A 27909-nucleotide genomic window follows, 5' to 3' on the forward strand; every position below is an offset into this window, starting at 1 on the left:
CTGGCGCGCCCCGCTCCCGCCAGAGCCTCTCCGCCCGCCCGGCTCGTTTATTTACAGTCCCGGGAAGGATTCCCTTCCCCAATCTTCAGCGCTCAGGGCGCCCCACCCTCTTTCCAGCGTGTCTTAACTGTTCTTATTGCTTAGTACTCAGTTTCTCTTTTTTCCCGGGTGGAGGTCAGTGTGTCCAGGGGGCTATGCTGCTCTGGCCCAGGCTTGTCTGTGTGGGAACCGCGGTACCGCGAAGCTCACCTGGTCCGCGTCTTCCCAAGCCGTATGGGCGCCGGCCACTGGCGGCCCGGGGGCCTCCTCGGTTCTCCGTTTAACGTGAAGTGGAGATTCTCTGCGCCGGCTGGAGATGTGGAGGGGTCAAAGTTATGCCTTTTCTCGGTGATTATGCCTGCAAAGTGTGTCTCCAGCGTCTCTCCAAGATTTCACTATAGGAGGCTCGCTTTCTGCTTCCTCCCTCTAGCCACCATCTTGGAATTCTCTCGTTTCAGCATTTTAAAGAAAGAATTAACTCGACAAAAAATAAAAAATTTCTTAAGTCATATAGTACATTTTCAATGATTTCTTCCAACTTTGGTTTTCCTTTTCTAAACACTTTCTAAAAGTACGACTTTAAGTTACCTAATTTTATTTCAAAAACAAGTATGGTAGAAAATTCTGTATTTATAAATATGACTCATTATATACGTTTAAAATACTTTCTAACATTCATATCTACTACTTAAATGTAGCAGAATGTAACACCACACCATTTTTACTTTTTATTGCTAGCAACTGTCAAGTGTAGTTTGGATCTCGACTATGAAAGATAAAAGTATTTAGGCCAGTCATAGTATCTCTGGTCTGTAAAACTCAGCAGTAAGGAGACTAAGACAAGGAGGATCGCCAAATTGATACTAACTTGGGCCTGCATGGACAGACCGTCTCAAAAAAAAAAATTAGTGAAAATGCAAGGCATAAGATTTTGAAAGTGTCTAATCAAATCACATTTCTGTTACCAAAGATGACTTCGACATAAGATTGTAATAAAATCCACGTTTTACTTGCTACATTTGTTAAGGAATATGGAATATACGTTTTCCTCATCGGGCTCTCAGACTGAAACTTAAAACTTTTCTTTTTTTATTTTATTATTCATATGTGCATACCAGGCTTGGTTCATTTCTCCCCCCTGCCCCGACCCCCTCCCTTACCACCCACTCCGCCCCCTCCCTCTCCCCCCCTCAATACCCCGCAGAAACTGTTTTGCCCTTATCTCTAATTTTGTTGTAGAGAGAGTATAAGCAATAATAGGAAGGAACAAGGGGTTTTGCTGGTTGAGATAAGGATGGCTATACAGGGCATTGACTCACATTGATTTCCTGTGGATGGGTGTTACCTTCTAGGTTAATTCTTTTTGATCTAACCTTTTCTCTAGTTCCTGGTCCCCTTTTCCTATTGGCCTCAGTTGCTTTAAGGTATCTACTTTAGTGAAACTTAAAACTTTAAACTTAGTATACTTTGAATAACCCGTCTCTCCTTGCTCCATTTTTATTTCAAAGATTACTTGATGTTGAGTGAAGCTTGGGATGGCAAAAGTTGCTAAGTATTTCCCAAGCTCAGAAATGAAGAGAACTCATATAATTGTAGGGAGGGAGGAAAACCTGTAAAACTTCTGGAGCTGGTAACTAGGCCAAGACCCGCACGGAAATGTGGTAGGTGTTTGGGTAACCAGACCCTTGGGTCCAGACCCAAGACCATTGTGCGTAGCCTGCGCGGGTTCGGTCTCCTCGCGGGCTTCTATGGCGAAGGAGGCGGCTAGGTGTGTGGTGGACGAACAGCAGCGCGGAGGAGGAAAAGACGTTGTGAGTCAGGTCGGCCGTGCTTTCGCCGCACCTTGCCCAGTGGGTGCCTCTGCCCATCTACCCTTCCGCATTTTCCTGGATCTCTCCCGGGCGGTGACGTGACGTGCTGACGGCGGGCCCATGCCGCGGAGCTGGGCCGCTTTTTGTCAGCTCCGAGCTCGGCCCCTCCTCCCGCCCCACCACCGGAGTCCGGCCCAGTGCTCCAGAGAAAGGCCGGCCTGAAGCACCCGCTACCGTTGCTGATCGCCCTTCTGCTAGACTGGTGACTTCCTGTTGCCGCGACGGCCGTGTGTCCCAGTGCGCGCAAGGCGGTCTAGTCAGCGGCCCGTAAAGACAACCTCCCATGCTAGGCCGGACTGCATGGCACGCGACGCCGAGCAGGCCCTGGGCAGGCCGCAGTTAGGCCCGGAAAGGTGCTCGGATGCTCTAAGTGGCGGTGGAGGCGCGTTCGGTAAGCGGGCGGGGGCTGGGATTGGATTGCCCTGCTGTCCCGGAGGCGGCCGCCTGATCGCGGGTCGGCTCCGTGACCAACCTGTGGCACCACACGGGGGGAGGCCTGGCCAGGAACCTAAGTCCACAACGTGAAGTGAAGGCCGCAGGCCTGCCGGGCAGATTTTCGTTATGTAAATATGGGGGAGGGAGGGGAGGGGAGACAAGATGGCGGCCACTTGGCGCCTGGTGCGGGGGTGTGGCGAGGTCGCAGGGGTGTGGGGGGGTCGGTATGATGGCTGACTTGTTTGCCGGGAGGGGGAGCCGGGATTTTGAATGCTATTTGGACAGAAAAATACCACTACAGCCCGTTAGAGGGGGTGGGAGAGCAGCCTGCGGCGTCGTCGCCTTAACTGTCCGGCACCAGAGTTTTGGCGCGGCGTCGTGTACGCGCCTAGGGGCGTGTTTGCTCCGTGAGGCTGCTGCGCTCTTACCGCCATGATGAAGATTCGTGTTCCCGCCCCTCCGCGGCTACATCGCTTTCCTTGCCCTGCCTCCCATAGTTTAGTGAACGACTGCCTTTTCCCGCTGTATTTCAGCGGGTTCTTTTCACTCTGTTTTGTGGGCACTAGTTGCGTCTTGCTGTCTTGGTTCCCGGGTTGGAGGTTTTTCCCTCCGTCAGTTACCATTTAAGGGTGGTCGGGGAAGGTGGCCCCACTGGCACTCCTGGGGATTTTATTTTTCGTTAAGTGAAGTAACCCTTGTTTATTATGACTTAGGTGCGATTCTTCGCCAGTCACTGATCCCAGGAATGCATGATATATAAAAGTAGAATTTGATGGGAAGAAAGTTCTTATATTCTTGACTAATGGAAGGAAACTGTAATTACATGGTACTAAAGTGAAGGAAATTTGGGGTTTTGACAGTATTGGCATTTGAATTCTGCACATTGTGCTTGGTAAAGAAAAACTTTTTAAAGATACATCCTCAGGTTGGAGAACCTCTCCAAGAGCTCATTTGAACCATAAACTTTTTAAAAGAAAAAAGGCGCTGGAAAAGCACATTTTCTTACTGAATTACATGTTTGCAACGTCATGGACCCACGATGCTATTTAAGTTTTTCTACTGTATTTGAAGTTGAATTTTGAATTTTTATCCCTCAAAGTGCTTTGGATTGCATGCTGTCTCATGTTGCTGGTGAAGCAAAACCATGTGTTCATACACTTTATGGTAAGTGGTAAGAAAAAATGTGCTGTAATACATGTCTGCCTAAAGTTTGCTGCTTTTATTTGTAGCATCAGAAAAATATTCCTTAATAGGATGGTGTTAATAAATACAGTGGGTAAACTTTTTTATGTAGAGGTGGGAGTAGGGAAAAGGTATTACAAGAAAGTTACTGTGGGGCAGGATTGAGGGCTTGACTGAAATGGTAGAGAGTCTGCCTAACAAGTTCATGTTTCTGACTTCAAACTTGGTGGTGTGTGGACGGGTGGGGTACAGTGGAAACAGCCTCTATTTCCAATTTGGCTAAACTTGATGTTCAACATACCAGATTGGTAGTACAGACCAGAAAAGTTTGTGACTGGGAGTTGTAGAGTGACAGCAAACCTGAGATGTGGTTGATACTCAGTTTATAATTCTGACTTCAAGAAGTGTTGTTCCCATTGCAAAAGTTTCATAGTTGCGAAATATGAGTGAAAGTAGTAAGCTGATTACTTTTTGTTTCTAAAATATTGTCAAGAATATTGCTTTGTGTGTGTATGGGGTGCGGCGAGAATATTGGAGTTTGAACTCAGGACTTTGCTCTTAGTAGGCAGGTACTCCTTCCACTTGAGCCAGGCCTCCAGTCCTAGAATATTTTTTAAATGTTACTGTTTCTTGGATGTTGTTCCATATTTGCAAAGTATCACAATAAATAAATGTGAAGTTTAATAGGAAAATGTACTGTCATGATTGAGAACTACAGGGAAAAATTCATAAAGTCCATCAATTAAGTATTGAGAAGTAGAATTAGTTAAAGCAGTTCTTAAAACTTCAGTTCCTTTCATTGTTCTTAGGCAAGCCTTGCCGGACAACAGTATCACCTGATAAGAATAACACTTTTTATTACTTTTCTTCTCTTAAAGCTCATATTTAACTTAATGCTCTACACATAGGGGTCTCAGAAAACATGCAGCATTTATTTCCTACAATTATATGGTATAAAAATCAAGTTTTCCGTTTTTCCTAGACAGTAACAGGTTAAAGCAGTTATGTTCCTTGAGTACTGAAGGAAACGAGATTGGCATATTTACGGTAACAAACAGGTTACTGTTCAGAAGGAGGCATTACAAGAAATATAAACAGACTAGAAGCAAGTTGTATATGCATTGTTTGTTGACTTGATAACTTGCTAATGCATTTTCTATTTGTTGACTGTAGAAGTAGTTGCCCTCTATCTTTGACAGCTGAAGAGCTATAAAGAAGATAAAATTGTGTGTTACACAGTACAACAGCAGGTTATTCCAATTACAGCCGTAATGGATGTGCAAGATTAAATTAGACTCAAGCATAATTTAAAAGGACAGGTAAGAATGTAGCTTTAAAGGGTTTCTTATAGAAATGACTAAATATAAACAATGTTCTTTGCCTGAAGGGAGAGGTCTAGATGATCTTGAAAACTGATGGGTGGAATACCTTACTAACCAAGTGTTTTGGGTAAATGAGGTATTGGTTTTAAGACACCTTTTTTTTTTTCTTTCCTGTTTTTAAAAAAATACAGTGTTTTTGGTGGGAGTAAAGAGGGAATAGTGTTAGATGGTTTTTATTTGAGCTACTTGGGAGGTGGAGATTTGGAGAATCCTGGTTCAAGGCCAGCCCAGGCAGAAGTTTGGCCCCATCTCAACCAAAAAGTTCACATTTATAATCACAGCCACACAATATGCTATGGGTAGCAATATCAAGGCCCTAGGCTAACCCCTGGCAAAAAGGTGAGACTCTATCAAAAAAAAATAACCTAAAAGGCTGAGGGTGTGATTCAAGTGGTAGAGTACCTCCCTGGTAAGTACTAGACTCTTAATTTAAACTTTGTACAGCTTATCTCCCTTCTAAAAACTTGTAGTACTTTTTAGAAATAAGCTAGCTGTATTTCTATTTATGTTTTCACTAATTAACCAGTTTATTATTATTTATATTTGTGCAGATTAGAAATTACAAACCTTCTTTTTTGTAATTGTAGTCCCAGTCCCCTAGCATATTTCTTGTTCTTTTATAATTCTAGATGGCCATCTGATGTAAGTTCTTGATATCTGCTACTTTATGGATTTCCTTTATTTCTACATAGATTTTCCTCTGTGTATTTTTTCTCTGTGCTTTCAGTTGATGGGGTACTTGCCTTCCTTCTAAGTACTTTTATTCTGCCTATGCTCTACCCTGACTTTCTCTTGATCCTTTGTCTTCCTTTTAAATATTTACATATATGCTCATTTTACAAAAACTTCGTCTTAATTCTATCAGTCTTTTTATCTAAGCTCTTTCAGTTTTTGGAGATATGGTCTCCTGGTATGGGTCAGGCTGGTTTTGAACTTTGCATCGCTCTGCTTTAGCCTCCCTAGTGCTGGGATTATTAGGCAGGTAACACATGTTCTCTTTATATTGTGTTTTCTCCAGTCTCCTTCTTATCCTTACTGTCCTTTTCATGCTCACCTTTTCATCAGTTACTGGTGTTTCCATTAACTGAACATCTCTTCCATATTCAGAAGGCTGACTTAATACATAGTAGATACCTAGTAATAGTTACGGAAAATTTCCTTTGTTCTAGAGTTTTTAAAATAGCTCCTGCTTCTTGCCTATTTAATTTTTGTTTTCTTTTTCCTTCTGTTCTACAGTTTTCTCAGACTCATTCTTCTGTCACACAGAGTAATGTAAATATCTTTAGTATTTAATTTGTTATATTTTTGTGTTCTTCCCTCAGTTATGAAAAATCCTTATTGTAGAGAAGTTTCTTACTCTGCTTTGTTAATTCTAGTAGAATTAGAAGTTTACAGAGTTTAATACATCTCCAACTGAAACTTAAGTAGCCAACCAGAAACTTTTTGGAAATTGAGTAAAAATATTAATGTGTACCACATGTATTTGTGAAAGCACCCAGTCAAAACAGGGAGATCAATAACTTTCTCTTTTATTCATCACTGCTCTTTACTTCAACTGACAGGACTGTTGGCAGCCAATTCAAATCTAGCCAGAATTACTGTTGTGGTAGTGATGGTTATTATTATTTTGGTACTGGGGTTTGGACTCAAGGCTTCTTTCTTGTCAGGTGTTTATTCTACCACTAGAGTCACATCCTAACCCTTTCTTCTTTGGTTTTTTTGGAGATAGGTTCTCTACTTTTTGCCCAGGTTAGCCTAGACTTCACTCCTCTTTTATTTTATGCTACCCATCATCCACTGTGATGACAGGCCTGTGCTATAAGGCCCGCTTTTTTCATCAAGATAGGTCTTGCAGACCTTTTCTGCTTGGGGTGGCCTGGAATCTCAAAGTACATGCCACTTTGTCCAGGCATTGGTTAGATGTGCTGACTTTTTGCTAGAACGGATCTTGATTTATAGACCTGTCAGTCTCACCCTTGTCAAGTAGCTAGAATTATAGGCGTTAACCACTAGTGTCTGGCAGGTTTTTTTTTTTTTTTTTTTTTTTTTTTGAGATAGGGTATCACTGTAGCCCAGGCTATACATGATCCATCTCCCCTTGTCTACCAAGTGGTGACATTATAGGCATATGACACCGAACCTCGATTAAAGTGGCATTTAAATCAGGACGAGGTAGAAAAAAATTTTTTCTTTTATTCATTTTTTTCATACTGGAGTTTGAACTTGGTCTGGTGTTTTCTAGGCACACACTCTATACTTTCGACAAATCCCCACCGACCTTTTTTTGTTTAGTTATTTTTCAGGTAGGATCTTGCATTTTTGCCTGGGGTTGACTTTGAACTGCTTTCTACTGCCTTGATGAGAGATTTTTCCTGGTCACACAGAAATTTTGAAGGCTTTTAAAAAATATTAAGAAGTTAACATAACTAACAGTATATTAAGCATTTAAATTATAAATTGTTTTGAAGGTATTGAAAACAAGTACCCTTATGTAATAAACTATAGCATTGTGTTTCATAAGTTTGCCTCATTGTGTTTCATTTTGCCTCAAGAGGTAGAGTGCTTGCCTAGAAAGAATGAAGGCCTGAGTTCAGACACTAGTTCCACCTTAAAAAAAAAGTAAAACCCTACAAAAGCAATTAAAGGATTGCTTAAGTACTTCCTTTTACTTTTTTCCTCAGACATGGTATGTGTGGCTTAACAAGTATATGTTTTGTTTATTTTATTTATGTGTGATTTTTTTATATTTGTGCTTTATTATTTATACTTAATTGAATAAGATTTACACTTGTTAAATATGAATTTAGTTTATTCTTACAATGTTGCCCAAGTACTCATAACAATCTTTGACAATTTTTCAGGGTGTCTGTGAGAAGAAAACTATTTTCACGAAAATACTAATTTTTCTTTTTTAAAAAACTGATACTTTTATGAATGTTGGTGCATAGTGGAGTTTTCCAGAGACTGTCTGACAAATGGCTGTTCAAAAAAATTGAAAGCAGACAGAAGATATATCTTTTTAATTGATTTTTTTAAATTCCTTTTTTTTTTTTTTTTTTTTTTTTGTGAGATAGATTTTTGCTATGTTGCCTGGGCTGTCCTTGAACTCATGATTTTCCTTCCTCAGTTTCTACAGTGTTAGGATTTACAGGGGTACCATACCCATACCCAACTGTCTTCTTTTAAACCACATATTAAAGTGATTTGTAATAATATTAATTTTTTTTAATTTAGAAAATGCTTTCATTACAGATGCTGTTTATATGGTCATGATTTTTCAGTTTTAAGTGAATAAATACAATACACATCTTCAGTTGTAAAGTAGACCTAAGATAAAGTTTAAGAAAGAGCTAATTTATCCATACACTTTGTAAATACATATCCATTCTTCGGTTCAGTTAGCTTTTTAGTTTCTGTTTTGCAAATTTGAAGCAATCCTGCTGTGAACATTTGTGTTCACAAATGTTCCTGTGTTTAAGTGGAATTGATACCCTGGAAAACAATCAGAAGTGGTACAGTGTCGACAAAGCTGAGAATTGCTAAGTTCTTTCTCCAGTGGTTATTGATACTGTTGTGTATGCGCTTCTGTTGTGTATCATTACTAAAGATTTGACATATTAAAATTTTCTAGAATTTTGGGGTTAAGTGTTATCTAATAGAAGTTTTAATTTTGTTCTTAATCAGATTATTGATGAGGTTGAGCTTTCCTACCTGCGCATCTCCCAGTATATTATTGGCTGTATGAATGTCCTTTTCAGTAAATTGTTTGTGTTGGTTCTTGCTTATTTATTAATATTATTTTGTATTCTTTATAAAAATTGTTTACAAATTACATTGCAAATACCTCTTTAGTTTGTGGCTTCTTTTAAGCCTTATTTTTTATAACGTTTTGTTGAATACTACTTGAAGTAAGCTCTTTAGTGTTTTCATGAATGGCTTTTGGTTTTTGCATCCTTAAAAAACTTCTTCTCTTTTCTTATTCCCCTGTTGTTGATTGAACCCAGGACGTAGTATTCATGCTAGGCAATTACTCTGAGTTGTGAGTCCAGTCCCTTTGCCTTTTATTGTTGTTTTGCTTTGCTTTGTTTATTTTTTGGCAGTATTGGGGTTTTGAACTTGACCTCACATTTGCTAAGCAGGTATTCTAGCATTTGAACCTTGCCTCCAGCTTGTATATATATACATAAGACAATTAAATTTTTTATATATAATTTTTTTTAAAGTTTGCTGTCTTTTTAAAATAATATTTAGAATACTTACCTGAATTTTTTTCTACCGTTTTTTTCTATGACTTACTTAATCTTTCTCCCCACTCATAACGGAATACAACTCAAAGGGTACATCATATTCTCATATGTATATGTGTAATTTCAAATTCCTCGTCTTTGATGTCAAACACATGTAGATTTAACAGTTTTGGTGAATATACCTTGTCCTTCTTTTTATTCTTTTTGTGGTGCTAAAGTTGAATCCAGAGCCTTGTGCATGTTAGGTAAGCACTCTACTACTGACCTATCCTTGCATTTAGTGTGTTTTATTTCTTTGTCTTTCCATGACATTTAATTTTCATCATGGTACATATGCACTGTTTTCTATTTTGTTGCTACAAATTTATTTAATCAACTTCTTGAGAGAAGTTTTACTCTATTTTTGATATGAAATTCTGAAGCCCTAGAGATTATATCTAGGTTATAAAGCTAACAGCAAGATTTGAATTTGACCATGGGGTTCTAGAGTCTATACTCACATAGTATTATGTTGTTTAAATTCTGGTATTGTGATACCTCCAGCATTCTTCGTTTTTCTTTTTTTTTTGGTGGCACTGAGGTTTGAACTCAGAGCCTCACACTTCCTAGGTAACTCTTACTGCCAGCCTGTTTTGTGTGTGTGTGTGTGTGTGTGTGTGTGTGTGTGTGTGTAATGTGCATACATATATATACACACAGTTGTAGAGTATAGTGTTTCCATAGGCTGGCTGTTGTGAGTAGTGCTGCATTAAACATGAGTGTGCATGTGTGTGTCTTTATTGTATCCTGACTGACTTTTCTTTGGATATATGCCCGGGAATGGTATTGCTGGATCAAATGGTAGTTCTGTCAGTTTTCTCAGGAACCTCCACACTGCTTTCCACAGTGGTTTTATTAATTTACATTCCTACTGACGGTATCACATCCTTGCCAACATTTATTGTTTGTGTTCTTAACAATTACAGTGACATGAAATCTTAATGTGATTTTGATGACCCAGGGACATTCAGCATTTTTTCTTATCTTTACTGGCCATTTATACATCTTCCCTTGAAAAATTAGTTCCATTCAGTTCATTTGCCCATTTTTTTAATTGGGTCATTAATTTTTCAGAGGTTCATTGATCTAAATTCTTTATGTATTGTGGCTATTGTTCCTTGTCAGATGTGTAGCTGGCAAAGAATTTTCTTCATCCTGTGCCTGCCTCTTCATTCTGGCAACTGTTTTCTTTGCTGTGCAGATAGTTTCATTTGTTAATCCTTTCTCTTACTTGCTGAGCCATGGGAGTTCTTTTTAGAAAGTTATTGAGTATGCCTATATGTTCCAGAATTTTCCCCATTTCTTCCAGTATGTTCAAAGATTCCTGCCTTACACTAAAATTTGAATCAGTTTGAATTGATATTAGTACAGGGTGAAGGACAAAAACCTAATTTCAGTGGGGTTTATTGTTTATTTTCTTTGGGAGCCCTGGAGCTTGAACTTAGGGCTTGATACTTGCTAGGCAGATGTTCTACCACTTGAACCACTCTACCAGCTCTTTTTCATGTTGGGTAGTTTCAAGATGGGATCCAGAGAACTGTTTGCTCAGAGCTGACTTCAAACCCCAATCTACCTGATCTCTGCCTCCTGAATAGATAGGATTATAGGCGTGAGCCACCTTCACTTGGCAAGTTTCATTGTTCTATGTGCAGATAAAGAGTTTTCCCAGCACTATTTGTTGAAAAAGACTATCTTTTTCTCCATCATATGTTTTGGAGCCCTCTGTCAAAAATCAGATGGCTGTAGCTGTGTGTCTGTGGGTCCTGTGTTCCATTCATTGGTCTTGTCTTATTTTTGTTCCAGTACCATGCTGTTTTATTGCTATGGCTCTGTAATATAGCCTGAAGTCAGATACAATACCTCCAGCATTACTCTTGTTGCTCATTGTTGCCTTGGCTATTCGATGTTTTTTGTGCTCCTTTATGAACTTTAAGATAGATTTTTCGATCAGTTTTTGATGAGGATTGCATTAAACATGTAGATTGCTTTTGGTGGTATAGCCATTTCCATTATACTGATTCATGATCATGGATGATCTTTCCATTTTTTAATATGTTCGTCAGTTTTTCTTTAGTGATTTATAGTTTTCATTATAGAAGTCTTTCATATCCTTTGTTAAATTTATTCCTAAGTCTTGCCCTCTCCCCCCCCTCTCCCCCTGCCAAATGCTATTGTAAATGGGATTGTTTTCCATAATTCTTTTGCAGTTTGTTCATTGTTGGTATACAGAAAAGCTAGTTTTTTTGTTTTTTTGTTTTTTTAGATCTAATTGTGTCCTTCTGTTTTACTGAAAATATTTATGATGCCTAAGAGTTTTTTGTTGGATTTCTTTTTTTTTTAAGTATAAGATTATGTCATCTGTGAATAGGGATAATTTGATTTCTTCCTTTTCTATTTGAATTTCTTTTATTTCTTCCTGTCTTACTACTCTGTCTAGGAATTCCAAAACTAGGTTGAATAAGAATGGGAAGAGTGGACACACTTGACTCATTCCTCACTTTGAAAGAAATAGGTTTCAGTTTTTCTCTGTTTAGTATAATAAATATTGACTATAGGTTGGCCTTTATTATGTTGAGGTATATTCCTTTTATTCCTATTTTCTTTGGAGCTTTTATCGTAAAATGATGTTAAATTTTGTCAGGTTTTTTTCTGCAGCTTTTGAGATTATTGTGTGGTTTTTGTCCTTGCTACTTACATTGATTTGGATATGTTGAACCAGTATTGTATCCCTGTGGGGAACTGACTTGATCATTGAGTATGATCTTTTTGGTGCGTTGTTGAATTCAGTTTGCTAGTATCTTACTGAGAAATTTTCCACCTACGTTTACTAACGAGATTGACCTGTAATCCTCCTTTTTTTTTTTTTTGTTGCACCCTTGTCCGATTTTGGTGTGAATATAATACTAGCTTCATAGAATGAGTATGGTAATATTCATTCCCCTTATTATTTCATAGAAAAGTTTGATGAACTTTGATGTTACTTCTTTAAAGATTTTGTGGAAATTAGCAGTGAATGCATTGTCCTGGGTTTTTCTTTTGGTGCTTCAATTTCATTCTTTTCTACAGTTCTGCCTATGTGATTTATATATTCTTAGTTCAATTTTGGTTTGTCATGTGCATCTACAAATTTACCAGTTTCTTCTAGACTTTTCAGTTTTAAGTATATGTTTTCAAAGTAGTCCCTAAAGATCCTCTTTTCCCTCCTCCTTGTCAGATTGGCTAAGAGTCTGTAAGTCTTATTTATCTTTTTGAAGAACCAACTTTTTTTTTGTTGAGTCTTTGTATAGTTGGGGGAGGCTCTCTTTTCCTGATGTTGGCCCTTATTTTTATTATTCCTTTACTTCAGCTAACTTTGGGTTTAGCCTGTTCTTGCTTTTCTGGGAACTTAAATTGCATCAGAAGGTCATTTATTTGAGGTCTTTCTGTGTTTTAATGTAGGCATTCACAGCTATAAACTTTTGCCTTAGCTCTGCCTCTGCTGTATCACAGAGGTTCTGGTAGGTTATTTTTTCATTTCTGTTAGATTCCAGGAACTTTTTGATTCTAACCTTATTTCTTCAATGGGACCACTGATCATTCAACAACGTGTTGTTAAGTCTTAATGTGTTTGGTTATTTTCTGCAGTTTCTTCTGTTGACTCTTAATTTTGTTTCATTATCGTCTGACAGGATACAGAAAGTAATTTTATTTTTCTTATATTGTTAAGACTTGGTTTGTCCCCCTGAATACCTGTCTTGGAGAACACTCCAGTGGCTACTGAGAGAAATGTTTAGTGTGCTGCTACTGTATGAAATATTCTGTGGATAACCCCATTCCTTCTATGGTGTCATTTTAATTGTGAAATTTCTTTGTTGACTTTTTGTCTGAAGAACCTATCTATTGATGATAGTGGGTTATTACCGGTTCCCATCGGTGTTTTGTGGCCTGTTTGTGGTTTGAAGTGTAGCAACGTTCATTAAATGTTGGGTGTGCCAACAGTGGGCACATATCAGTAAACATTTGTTATTTCTTTTAAAGCATCTATTTAAAGATAAAGTTAGATGGTCAGAAAACAAAGATATAAATTTCACTGTGCTATTATTATAAAATTAGATGAGTAGAAAGATAGATGAAGTAAAAAAATGACTCAAGTTTTATTAAATTACTTACTGGAAAAATGAAGAACAATGTTAAAACACTGACTTGTTACTTAAGTGTTTTCTGAGGATTTCTATGTGAAAGTCATCTAGATAATGGAAGCCAGTTTAAAATATTACAGTATGTAGTGACATAGTGACAAAATACCTTTTTTCCCCCACCCTTGGGTCCCCATTCACAATATAGCCCAGGCTCAGGCCCTTGGCTGAAGTGTGTATGGGGTGGGTTTGGCTGAAGTGTGTATGGGGTGGGTTTACTTTGCCTCCTTTCTCTATGTATTCAGTGTATGAACACAATCTGTGATAAGCACCAGCAAAAAATATCTTGAGATTTTATTTCTGTAAATGAAATAGAATTATGAGATTTTTGAAGATGAAAATTAGGAAATTACGTGCATGTGTGTGTTTCTCTTTTTTTTTTTTTTTTTTTATTTTGGTGTGTTGGTTCTGGGGTACCTGGGCTTGTTCTTGCTAGGCAGATCCTCTACCACTTGAGCTATGCCCCTGGCCCTTTTTTGCTTTAGTTATTTTTCATAGAAGGTTTTCTTTCTTCAGCCCAGGATCTGTCTCAGATTCTCCTGCCTGTGTCTTGTAAATAGCTGGACTTAACAGTGGGCACACCATGCTCAACTTACTTGTTGCAGTGCATTCTTTTCACACTGGCTGGCATGGAACTACAGTCTTCCCATATATGTAGGTGCACTACACCCTACAAATGTGTTCGTCTTTTAAAAATGAAATTTAGCTATAATCGTAACAGTATACTACTTCTCTGAAACTCCACCCCCCCACCCAATAAAAAAATGCAAGTGAGAAGTTATATTTGGCATAGTTTTTCTGACAAGAATTATGATAGCACAGAACAGTAAGTAATTTCACATATTTGAGCTACATTGTGCAGTTATTTATTCAAGAAATTTGACAATTTTCTAAGATCTTTTGTCGTGTTTCTTTTGGTTTTTTGTGGTACTGGAATTGAACCCAGGGATTCAAGCTTGCTAGGCATGTGTTACACCACTTGATATTCTTCTTCTTTGTATTGTTTTGCGATAACGTCTTAACTTTGCCAGGGTTGGCTTCTAACTCTTGGTGTTTCTGCCTCCAAAGTACCTGAGATTACAGGCCTGCTTTACAGGCCTAACTGAGGTTTTTCTGATCTTGATGTTCACCTACTTCTGTTTTGGGAAAAAAGCTCTCCTTTTATTATTGTTATGAATCTTTCTCTAGTTGTAATTGGTGGGCCAGAGAAATCTGTGTGTAAGTCAGTGGTTATGGCTGTGGTCATGCATTTCTTTTTTAAGTCTTACCCACCTCACTGTTTTAGGCAACACGGGGAGTTGAATTCAAGCCTGGACTTGGAAAGTGGGGACACTTTGAGCCATGCCTCCAGTCCTGTTTAGTTTTGTTATTTTAAAAATAGGATCTTTATGTTCAAGCTGGTTGGGATCACAGTCCTCCTGCTTGTGCTTCCTGGCTAGTGTGCACCACTACACCCAGAGTATTTTGGGATGAAATGGGATCTTGCAAACTTTTTGCCTAAGGAGGTCTCAAACCTCCATCCTTCTGGTGTAAACCACCTCATCACATTTATGTTTCACCTTATAATGTAATTACATTGTATTTTCTTTATCTTTTTTATCAGTTAGACTAGCATAAACAATGTGTTGTAAGGAACCAGTTACAGTTTGAGGGAGGAATGTTCAGTATTTTCAAACAGGATGAGCTTTTAATTCCCTGGTGAGTACATGTTACTTTAGAAAGTACTGGTGTGCTAAATATGTTTACTGATAGAATTTTTGCTTTCTTTTACAACCTTTGTTTAGACTATTTGAGGTTTAGACATACAGATAAGGTAAAAAAAGCTATTAAGGTATTATGCTATAATTAAAATTAGAGTAAAAGATATAGATTAAAAAGTAATATAATTGAAAAGTATTTAAGAAATATACTTCATTAAATCCCCACATGATGATACACAGTTTTCGGGACAGAGTAAAGACTTGATTGTTTTGCCAAACTAAATAAAAAAAAACAAAGGTTTTTCTGTCTATGCACTACTGGCTGTGTATCCTTGAGCCTGTTAAGTTTCACTTTTTTAAAAATTGAAATGAGATTGCATTATATCTACAGTTAATTAAGAGGAAAATTAAATGATAATTTATCCACAGGGCTTATTAACAACTATCAAATTATCGATACCAATTTTTTTGATGAAAGAATAGCTGAAAATAGACATGGATACAAGGTAAAAGACCTAACATTGGACTAATTCTGATTTTGTTAAAGAAATTAATAAACACCATACTTCGAAATCTAATGCATGTTTACTATGCTTATAGAAATTTAAGAGAACCTAAATAAAAGAGTGACTGTTGTGTGAGGAAATTAATATTGTTAAGATGTTCCATACACATCCTGTGGGAGCTCATTAAAAAGAAATTTAAATGTGTATATGGTTGACAAGAGGTCAATAACATATAACAATAATTCTTTAAAATCAGTAAGGTATCTACATATGATGATAAATACCTGTAATTCTACCACTGAAGCAGGAAGATATACCTGTAATTCTACCACTGAAGCAGGAAGATTGTTAAGTTTTAAGTCATCTCAAAACACTGAAAGGTGGTTTAGGTCTGTAATATCAGTTACTTGTAATACATGAGGTCTGGAGATGATGATCTAATCGAGGTTCAAGGCCAGCCCCTGACTAAAAGTTAGCAAGTCCCCATTTCAGTAACATGTCTGAAACCCAGCCGCTATGGTGCTTAGATAGAGAATCATGGTTTGAGGCTGTCCTGGGCAAAAACAAGACCCTATTTGAAAAACAACAAAAGAAAAGGCTGGAGAAGTAACTCAAGTGGCAGAGCAGTGCCTACCAAGTTCAAACCCTATTAGTGCCCCCTCAAAAAACTGAAGAAAAAATTAACATAAAACTCAGAGATTTACCATTCTGAGTGAGGTTAGCCTGGCCCAAAAGACCAAAAATCGTATGTTCTCCCTCATATGCGGACATTAGATTAAGGGCAAACACAACAATGGGACTGGACTTTGAGCACATGATAAAAGCGAGAGCACACAAAGGAGGGGTGAGGATAGGTAAGACACCTAAAAAATTATCTAGCATTTGTTGCCCTTAACGCAGAGAAACTAAAGCAAATACCTTAAAAGCAACTGAGGCCAATAGGAAAAGGGGACCAGGAACTAGAAAAAAGGTTAGATCAAAAAGAATTAACCTAGAAGGTAACACACATGCACAGGAAATTAATGTGAGTCAACTTCCTGTATCCTTATCTCAACCAGCAAAAACACTTGTTGTTCCTTCCTATTATTGCTTATATGCTCTCTTCAACAAAATTAGAGATAAGGGCAAAATAGGTTCTGCTGGGTATTGAGGGGGTGGGGGAGAGAGGGAGGGGGTGGAGTGGGTGGTAAGGGAGGGGGTGGGGGCAGGGGGGAGAAATAACCCAAGCATTGTATGTACATATGAATAATAAAACAATTAAAAAAAATAAAAAAATAAACTCAGAGATTTGCAAAATGCATAAAGGTCAATTTTGGAAAATTAGTTCAGAATAAGTTTTTTTTTTTTTTTTTTTTTTTTTTTTTTTAGTAAAATTGATGCATTGCTAATTTCCAGGGTTAACCAAGATTTGGAGAAATTGCTAATTTCCAGGGTTAACCAAGATTTGGAGAAAAGAGGCACTCTCTCATTACTGGTAAAGATGCATCAATTTCCAGGTCCCTTTTGTAGAGAACATCTTAGTGGTATCTATGAAATTTTTACATATGCAAAATACTGTTATTTATTTGACTTCTTTCACATTTCTTACAGATACATGAACAAGAAAAACAAAAGCTATGTGGTAGGCTTAGTTCAGCAGTGCATAAAAAGATGTTGAGAAAAATGAACCAATTTTCTATCTCACATTTTGAACTTGTATAAATAAGTTTTGATGTCGCTATACTCAATCCTGCATTGACTTAAGACCAGATTACAGAAATGACCAACTATACTTGAGTCTGAAATAGAATCCTAGATTTTTCTTTTCTTAAAACTGCAGCTGGAATTTGCAAAAGTGAATTCTTGACAGGTATCTCATCCTCTTAATTTTTATTGTCTGTGTCATGGAACTTAGAACTGGAGGAGTGAGTTTTAAACTGATTTTAAGTGCAAAATTAAAACACCGAGGGGGGAAAAAAAAAGATTTCCAGAGCAATTGTTAACTAGTGTGAACCACGTTGTTTTTTAGATTTCAGACTCTTTGGATTATTCTATTTATTTCTCTTCAGATTTAGCTGATCTCTCTACTTGATTTCTGCTGCAGAGGTGTAGCAGTTTCATTTAAATCATCAGAGCATGTTCTTTCACTTTTATTACAATTATTGGTACGTTTTTGGAGCCTGTTTCACTTAAATGCATGGTTTCTTTCTGATTGGGGCAGTGTTAGCTCAAGAAAGGTTAGTTTAAAAATATATGTACATATATAGATAAACAGTAATATAAATTGTTCTGGAGTATAGAACCTTCACTTTTTTTTGCCTGTTGTAAGTCCCACCCCTATGCTGGTGACAAATTCAGGCCCAGAGCAAATTATGTACTCTGCTACTACCCTAGATCCTAGATCAATTTTTATGATGATGAAATAGGAAAATAAGCAGTCACATGTACTATTCAGCTCACTAATTGATCATATTAGTAAAGAAGAACAAAAAGGAGAGGTGGGCAGACTCACTTTGGAATATACATTAAGAAATGGACATGATATGACATAGCTGACCCTTGTTTTAAGTTGCTATCTTTACTGAATAGAATCCTAAAACTTGTAGCTGTTAGTGGTTTTTTATTTGCTTTAGCTTTGTCCTTTTTATTGCACAATTTAGAATAAAGTTCTAATTTAGTTATCTGTAATGACGTACTTTTAGATACATGAACAAGCTGCTTTTGCCACATCTTAAGACGCTGATACCAGCAGCATCTTCCTGCAGGTAATACTTGTGCAGTTGTCAGCCATACTAATGAAAAACAGGCATTATTAATGGCAAATACCCAAGCTTCATTTTTTTAGAGACCTCACCTTCCAGAAAATGTGAGAATGTTGAGAGTCAAAATAGAGTGAGAAGGAAGCACTTAAGACTTATTTGAGTCATTACTCAACTTACAATGCAAAATTGAATAATAACAGTAAGTGATGGTTGTGGGATAATATTGTAGAGCCCCTGGAATTTAGAGAACTTCATGTGTTTTCTGTGCATCATTTGGGAGAACTAATCTACCTACAGATTCTAGGGCTGCCTTTCTGCTACCTAGCACCAGCTCTCACTCGATACCTGTGAAAATGGAGGAAAGAAAGTAAATTTTAGAAGTTAGAGATAGTGAAATAATGAAGCTGAAAATGGGTGGTGATGAAGAAAGTAAAAGAGAAATTATGAGGAAGGAATCAGCAAGATTTGGCAACCCAATGACAGGAAAGAAAGAAAAAACCAATTTACTCTGGTGGGAGAAAGCTAGGTTTCAGTTAGGTAAAAACTCAGCAGTCTGTTAAAAATGTTAGGACTTTCCCTGAATGTGATTTTAGGATCATTGTCATAAACCTGGTAGTTAAAAACATGAGAATAAACAAGAAAGTAGAAAAAAGAGGGCAAAGTTATAGTAGCCATCAGAATCAGGGAAACAGAACTAGAATATCACTTCCAAGAAGTGGAAAGAGTTTCAGAGTTGAAGGAACTGATAAGCCTGAGGATGAATACCTAAAACAGGAAAGTTATTCCACACATTGAATTTTTTTTCTTTCCTTTACATATTGCCACCCGACCCCTGCTTCTCTCTTTCTCTACTGTTTTGTTTTTGAGATACAGTCTTACTATGTATCTAGATTGGGCCTTGGCTTTAAATTTGCTGTGCAGGCCAAGCTGACTTGAAACTCTCCAATCTCCTTAATGCTATTATTACAGATAATAGTATCTCTGGCTAAATTTTTATTCAAATGAGATTGTATTTTGCAGAGAAATTGGAATAACAACTCAATCACATCAGTTGATATAAATATGTATTTTTTAATATGCTGAGATTAATTTGAGTTTATCCTTTTAGAACTACATTTTTAAAGAGGGAATGTATTTACATACCACAGGTAGTTTTGAATTGAGGGAAGAGTGAGAACTTACTAGAGCGTATATCCTTCCCTTTTTTTGTGGCTGGCAAAATATTAATGCCCTTGTTATGTGATACAGTTTGAATGTCATAAAACAGTATTTCTTTTATTTTTTAAAAACGTACTGTTTCTTGCAAATGAACAGAATTTGCCACAGTATTGACATGCTGAAAATCCTTTATTATTTTTAAGTTACAGTTGAGTTTATCACTTACATGTTTCCTTAAGGACTTTATCAGAACATATGTTTAAAAATAAAATAAGGCAAGAAGGATAAAAGTAGTTGGGAATTCAGAGGAGAAAGAGAGTATTTCTAGAATATTATGTGCAAACCCTACAGGATTTTAAATCCAAACTTCTTACTTATATTTTGGTGCTCTATTGATTGAGCCTTGCCTCTAGTCCATTTACTCTGGCTGTTATGGAAATGAGGTTTTTTGAACTGTTTGCCTGGGCTGGCCTGGAACTATGATCCTTCTGATCTCAGCTTCCCAAGTAGGTAGGATTACAGTTGTAAGCCAGCATTTCCCAGCTTTTAATATTTTTGTTGGTAAACTGACTAAATTTTCTAAATCGTGTTTGGAGAATAACCTGTTCGTTGTAGTTTTAGACACTAGGAAAGAAAGTGACTCTGATGGTTCCAGATGTGTTAATAAAAATAAGATTTTTATTACTGTTTTATTGTCAAATATAAATGTTTATTTACTAGTTTATTGCTGTTATCAGTTCAGTTATGACCCGAACAGTGAATGAAAAAAATACACACACACATTCACTTGTACATAGATATTGTTTGTAATCGGAAGATCAGTTAAGAGAGGTCAGTGATAATATAAAAATTTTTAAACAGTGTCTTCTTAGTGATTTTTTTAAGGAATTTTGGTTTTTTTACCATCTTGTAATTAAGAGATATCAAGATTGTGGACTGTTTTAAATACATAGATGTAATGAAGTTTTGCAGAAATTCCCTTAATAATCTTGAAAACAGGTTTTAGTTGGTTCTAAATAATTATGGGGCTATTGATAAGAAGTGGCAATAACCTTGGTGTATGAAATGTTTAAGCCCTAGCATAGTGAAAATTTAAAAAAAAAAAAAAGGGATAGAGAGGAAGGAAGTAGGGATGGAGAAAGGAAGAAAAGAGGGATTGAGAGAGGAAAGAAAGAAGGAAGAAAGGGAAGACCCTCTGTTTATTGGGTTCCAGTGATTCATGTCTGTAACTCTTAAGTACTTGGGAAGGCTGAGATCAGAAAGATCAAGGTTTGAGGCCAGTCCTGGCAAATACTTCCTGAGACCGCATGTCTAAAATCACCAGGACAAAATGGAGTAGAGGTGTGGCTCAGCTGTTGTAATTGTGAAGTCCAGAGTTCAGACCAGACCCCAATCCCACCAAAAAAAAGGAAAAGAAAAGAAAACCTAAAGCATTTACTCTCAGAAAAATAAAACAAATAAACCAAAGCATGGTTACCTTCTTTCATTTAGCTGACCATTTTCGGTGGTACTTGCCCATATATTACTAGAGTCAGTTCCTTATTTCTCATTGACAGGTTTTTGATAAATAATTTGGCATTTCTGAAATGTTAGTAAACACACTTTAAAATGTGATATTAAAAAATGAATGTTTGGTATACTTTATTTCCTGGTTTAGGAGCTGTGATTAATGAACATTAAAGGCCATGGAAGAAGATGAATTTGAATTACAACCACAAGAACCAAACACGTTTTTTGATGGAATAGGTATAACTGTTTCTTTGGTTGTTCTACTTCTGACCTACCAGAGTTGGAGTTGTTTATCCAAAGGATGAATTATCAGATCTGGTATTTATTCATACTTAGATTCCTTGCCAAAAATCTCATAGCCAACTCACTCCTGTTACACTGTCAGCTTTTAAACTCTTACTGTTAACTTGTTTCTTATTTTCCCAGTCATACATTAATGTCCTGTTCTCACTCTGAAAAATATTTTGTAATTTTATTAGTTTTCTTTTGTTTCACTTTTTAAAATTTTGCCCCAGTTGTGTATTTCTACAATCCAGTGACCTAAAAGGTAAATTTATCTCAGAATTCTATAAATCAGAAGGACAAATACTACGGCTCAGGTAGATTCTCTGTGGAGTTTCACAGGGTCAAAATGAAGATTTCTGTGTTAACTTCCTATAAATCTTCAGGGAAAAGGAAAGAAAACACTTCTAACAATATTCATACTTTTCCCTAAATTTAATTCTTTATGGTTATGAGATTTAAGTTCTTGTTTCCCTTCAGTTTATCAGCCAGGATTTTTTTTTAAACATTTTTTTATTGTTGTCCTCGGTGCAGATACATTGTGCCATTTACAAAGGTTCTTACAATATACCAAATATATCATACTTGAATTCACCCGCTCTACCATTCTTCATTTCCAGTTCTCCCCCATAAAGTAGGATTTTGTTGCTTGTTTTGTTGCCCACTTTGTTTCTCATCCTTTGTAACAGTGAGTTGTGCAGTTTCCCTCATGCTCTGAATCCTCCTCACCTTCCTTTCCATCAGATCTTTTTTTATTAAGGTAATGAGTCAAATGATTGAGTACATGCCCACAAGCACTATGTAGGCACTGACTTGACTCATCAGTACTGCCAAAACAGATCTTACTCACGTCAGAAAAATACTCCTAAGAACTCATGATTATCCCCACTTAAGTAATTCAGCATAATTTCCCAACCTTATGCTTAAGTTCATACTCTTAATTACATTTGCAGAATTTGTTTTGCTGTATTTTAATGATTTGGAGTATGGTCATTTTGGGGGAATCATTATGTCTTCATTCTGGTCCTCAAACATTTGTGGCCCTCTCAAAAGTAGACTATAGTCTCCCTTTCCCAATGTTCCAAGTCCAGAAATCTCATCTGAAATTCAGCAGTGCAGAAGTCTCAAATAGCATCTTAAATCATGTGCTTATGATTTTGTGGGTATTAAGTACAACTTCTGGGACACAGTTTCTTTTTATCTATTGATACATAGCCTCAAGAAGCAAGTTTTAGGATAGTTGAGGACATTCTGTCACAGTTAAATAGAAGGTAAAATTGGTTACTACTTTAAAGAAATATTAAAATCCAGCTTGACAAAAATTCCATTATGTTTCAAGACCTTAGAATAGTTCTTTGTTCCCTGTGACTTCACCCTCTGAATCTCCTTTACTTTTATTCATCAGACATTGGCAGCTGAATAATATTACCAGCTTCTTTCCTGCCTAGGGTTTGGGTGTCCAAGAGTCATATGTTTTCTCTGCCCACTTCAATCTACATCAGTGCACCCAATTTCATCGACCATACTCTAAAGCACCTAAAATCATATACAGACTCCAACAGAGTGATAGTGTGAAACATTAATATCCCCTATCACCAACAGATAGGTCATCCAAACAAAAAATCAATAAAGAAACTCTAGAACTAAATCACACAGTAGATCAAACAGACCTGCTGATGTCTCACACAGTAGATCAAACAGACCTGCTGATGTCTACAGAATATTTCATCCAACTTCCACACAATATACATTCTTCTCAGCAGCCCATGGAACCTTCTTGGATATGATCCAAAATTGATCATATCTTTGGGCACAAAGCAAGCCTCAGTAAATATAAGAAAATAAAAATAATTCTGTGCATTCTATCTGATCACAACGCATTAAACTAGAACCCAACAACAAAAATAACAGCAGAAAATATGCAAACAATTGGAAGCTGAACAACACATTGCTCAATGATCAGTGGGTCATTGATGAAATAAAAGAGGAAATTAAAAGGTTCCTGGAAGTTAATGAAAATGAAAACATGACCTACCAGAACCTATGGGACACAGCAAAGGCAGTCCTGAGAGGAAAGTTTATAGCCATGAGTGCATATATTAAAAGGACAGGAAGATCTCAAATCAATGACCTAATGCTACATCTCAAACGCCTAGAAAAACAAGAATAAACAAGTCCCAAAACAAACAGGACAGAAAATATTTCTTATTTTTATTGTTGAAATAGAAACAACAATAACCACAACAACAACAACAACAAAAAATACAAAGAATCACAGAAACAAAAAGCTAGTTCTTTGAATATATAAACAATATTGACAGACCCCTGGCAAACCTGACTAAAATGAGGAGGAAAAAAAAACCCAAATCAGTAAAATCAGAAATGCAAAAGAGCAGATAACAACAAATACCACAAAATCCAGGAAATCATCAGAGACTACTTTGACAAACTGTATTCTAATAAATTTGAAAATCTTGAAGAAATGGACAAATTTCTACATACTTATGACCATCCAAAACTGAACCAAGAGGGTATTAATCACCTGATCTATAACACAAAATGAAATTGAAGCAGCAATAAAGAGTCTCCCAAAAAAGAAAAGTCCAGGACCTAAAGGATTCTCTGCTGAATTCTATCAGACCATTAAACAAGAACTAATACCAAGTCTCCTTAAACTTTTCCATGAAATAGAAAAGGAAGGCACACTGCCTAACTCATTTTATGAAGCCAGTATTACAATCATCCCAAAACCAGGCAAAGACACCTTCAAAAAGGAGAGCTATAGGCCAATCTCCTAAACGAACATCCATGAGAAAATCCTCAGTAAAATAATGGGAAACCGAATCCAACAACATAAAAGAAAGATCATTCACCGTGACCAAGTTGGCTTCATCCCAGGAATTCAGGGGTGGTTCAATATACGCAAATTTATAAGTGTTAAACAGCACATCAATAGAAGCAAAGACAAAAACTACTTGATCATCTCAATAGATGCAGAAAAAGCGTTTGATAAGATCCAACACCATTTCATGATAAAAGCTCTAAGAAAACTAAGAATAGAAGGAAAGTACCTCAACATTATAAAAGCTATATATGACAAACCTACAGCCAGCATTATTCTTAATGGAGAAAAACTGAAACCATTCCCTCTAAAATCAGGAACTAGACAAGGATGCCCACTATCTCCACTCCTATTCAACATAGTACTGGAATTCCTAGCCAGAGCAATTAGGCAAGAAGAAGAAATAAAAGGAATACAAACAGGTACAGAAACTGTCAAAACAAACCTATCTGCAGATGACATGATTCTAGATCTTAAAGACCCAAAAAACTCTACCCAAAAACTCCTACAGCAAACAGCTACAGCAACGTGGCAGGATACAAAATCAACTTACAAAAATCATTAGCTTTTCTACACACCAAAAACAAACAAACTGAGAAAGAATATATGTAAACAAATCCATTTACAAAAACCTCAAAAAAAAAAAATCTATCAAATACCTAGGAGTAAGCTTAACAAAGGATGTGAATGACCTCCATAAAATCTACAAACCTTTGAAGAAAGAGATCAAGGAAGACTACACAGAAAGTGAAGAGATATCCCATGCTCATGGATTGGTAGAATCAACATAGTAAAAATGGCTATACTACCAAAAGCAATCTACATGATCAATACAATTCCCATCAAAATCCCAGTGACACTCATCACAGAGATTGAAAAATCTACCCTAAAGTTTATTTGGTAACACAAGACCCTGCAAATAGTCAAGGCAATACTCAGCAAAAAGAGCAATGCTGAAGGTATCACAATACCTGATTTCAAACTATATTACAAAGCAATAGCAATAAAAATAGCATGGCACTGGCACAAAAACAGACATGAAGACCAGTGGAACAGAACAGAGGACCCAGATATGAATCCACACAGGTGTGCCCACCTTATTTTTTCACAAAGGTGCCAAAAACATACAGTGGTGAAAAGACAGCCTTTTCAACAAATGTTGCTGGGAAAAGTGGTTATCTGCCTGCAAAAAGCTGAAACTAGACACGTTTATCACCCTGTACTAGTATCAACTAAAGATGGATCAAGGACCTTAATATCAGACCCGAAACTCTGAAGTTAGTACAGGAGAGAGAAGGGAATATTCTGGAAGCAATAGGTATAGGCAAGGACTTCCTCAATAGAACCCCAGCAGCTCAGCAACTAAGAGAAAGGATGAACAAATGGGACTTCATAAAATTAAAAGCTTCTGCACAACAAAAGAAATGGTCTCTAAACTGAAGAGACCACTCACAGAGTGGGAGACAATATTTGCCAGCTACACATCAGACAAAGGACTGATAACCAGAATATACAGGGAGTTCAAAAAACTAAACATTCCCAAAAGCAATGAACCAATAAAGAAATAGGCAACTAAACTGAACAGAATTTCTCAAAAGAAGAAATTCAAATGGCTAAAAAAACACATGAAAAAATGTTCACCATCTCTGGCCATAAAGGAAATGCAAATCAAAACCACACTAAGATGTCATTTCACCCCTGTTAGAATAGCCATCATCAAAAACACCACCAACAGTTGTTGGCAAGGATGTGGAGAAAAAGAAACTCTCATTCATTGCTGGTGGGATACAAGCTAGTGTAACTACTCTGGAAAAAAATTTGGAGGATTCTTAAAAATCTAAAACATAGACCTGCCATATGATCTAGCAATCCCACTCCTGGGGATATTCCCAAAGGAATTCAACACAAGTTACTCCAAAGGCACCTGCACACCCATGTTTATCACAACACTATTCAGAATAGCCAAGTTATGGAAACAGCCAAGATGTCCTACTACTGACAAATGGATTAAGAAAATGTGGTATTTAGTGGGTGGTAAGGGAGGGGGTGGGGGCAGGGGGGAGAAATGAACCAAGCCTTGTATGCACATATGAATAATAAAAGAAAAATGAAAAAAAAAAAAAGAAAATGTGGTATTTATACACAATGGAGTTTTACTCAGCCATGAAGAAGAATGAAATCTTATCATTCTCAAGTAAATGGATAGAACTGGAGAACGTCATCCTGAGTGAGGTTAGCCAGGCTCAGAACACCAAAAATCGTATGTTCTCCCTCATATGTGGACTTTAGATCTAGGACAAATACAGCAATGTTGGTGGACTAGGGTCACATGACAATGAGAGAGCACATACGGGAGGTATGGGGATAGGTAGGAAACCCAAAACTTCAAGTTGTTTGATATCCCCACGGCAGAGGAGCTAATATAGTAACCTTAAAACGACAGAAGTGAATATGGGAAGATGATCAGGAAGTAGTGAATAGGTCAGGTAGAGATGAATCAATTTGGGCTGTAAAACACTTGTGCATGGAAGCAATGCTAGGAATCTCTCTATATACTTATCCTTATCTCAGCTAGCAAAAATGCTATGTCTTTCTTATTATTGCTTATGTCTACTCTTCAAGAGAATTGGAGAAAAGCGCAGAACAGGTTCTGCCTGTAAGCGAGTGAGGTGGAGGGGAGAGGGAGGAGGTAGGGGGCAGGGGGAGAAATGACCCAAACAATGGGTCAGATATGAATAAATGAGTTTTTTAAAAAAGAATATTATAAAGATTACCCAGATGATACAATATATGAATAATGAAATTATAAACTGATAGTAATATAATATAATATAATATAATAATAGTAATATAATATAATATAATATAATATAATATAATATAATATAATATAATATAATATAATATAATATAATAGTTCCAGGCCAGCCTAGGCAAATAGTTCACGAGACCCTATCTCAAAAAACCCTATGTCACAAAAATAGGCCAGTGGAATAGCTCAAGGTGAAGCCCTTGAGTTCAAGCCCCACTACCACAAAAAAAAAAAAAAAAAGAATGTAGATTTGGTAGATACAAAAAGAATATGAAGCCTCAAACAATGGTACCATTGTTAATTTTTTGTTGTTTTTATTTTTTAGTGAGACTGGGGTTTGAACTCAGGGCTTCAAGCTTGCAAAGCAGCCACTCTACTGCTTGAACCTGCCTTCAATCCATTTTGCTCTAGTTATTTTGGAGATGGGGTTTCAAAAACTATTTGCCAGGGCTAGCCTTAAACCATGATCCTCCCAATCTCAGACTCCCAAGTAGCTAGAATTACATTGAAACAAATAGTCATTTAGTCTGAATATAGAGAGTGAAACATTTAATGTATTCCTTCTTCCATCCAGCAAAAAATTGCCTTTGGACTCACTGTTCCTAAAATGACTCTATCTACCCATAGTCATCCCAGATTCCTCAACTTCATCACAGTAACATATCAGATAAATTGTTCATAACACTCCTCACACATACCCCATTCCCTTGGATTTCTGCTGCCTCATTAGTTGAAATTCATCATTATTCTTCACTTAAACTATTACTTGCACAGTTTATCATTATCTACTAGATTTAATCCACACACTATTACCTAGCATAGCTCTCCGAAATATGGCTAAAATACAACTCAAATCCCCACAAAAAAATTCAATAGTTTTTCACTAGGTCTAAAAGCATTCATTTTCACATTTTTGTTATCAAAATCCTATTTATCCTTTAAGGCCCAATGTGGAACACCATTTCCTTATATCCTTTCATGATACATAA

General features: G+C 36.9%; 1 long non-coding RNA gene and 1 pseudogene across 1 annotated transcript; both read right to left on the minus strand.

Annotated features, from left to right (window-relative positions):
- Window positions 1-13493: 13493 nt before the first annotated feature.
- On the minus strand, window positions 13494-13651 carry LOC141420166 (small nucleolar RNA SNORA51; annotated as a pseudogene).
- A 3256-nt stretch (window positions 13652-16907) lies between these two features.
- Window positions 16908-26993, minus strand: LOC141419738 (uncharacterized). Its single transcript, XR_012444400.1, has 2 exons — window positions 22970-26993; window positions 16908-22936 (listed from the first exon to the last, which is right to left on the minus strand). It is a non-coding gene; the product is annotated as an uncharacterized lncRNA (long non-coding RNA).
- Between the last annotated feature and the right edge of the window lie 916 nt (window positions 26994-27909).

This window comes from Castor canadensis, chromosome X (genome assembly GCF_047511655.1).
Source record: "Castor canadensis chromosome X, mCasCan1.hap1v2, whole genome shotgun sequence".
Lineage (NCBI taxonomy): Eukaryota > Metazoa > Chordata > Mammalia > Rodentia > Castoridae > Castor > Castor canadensis.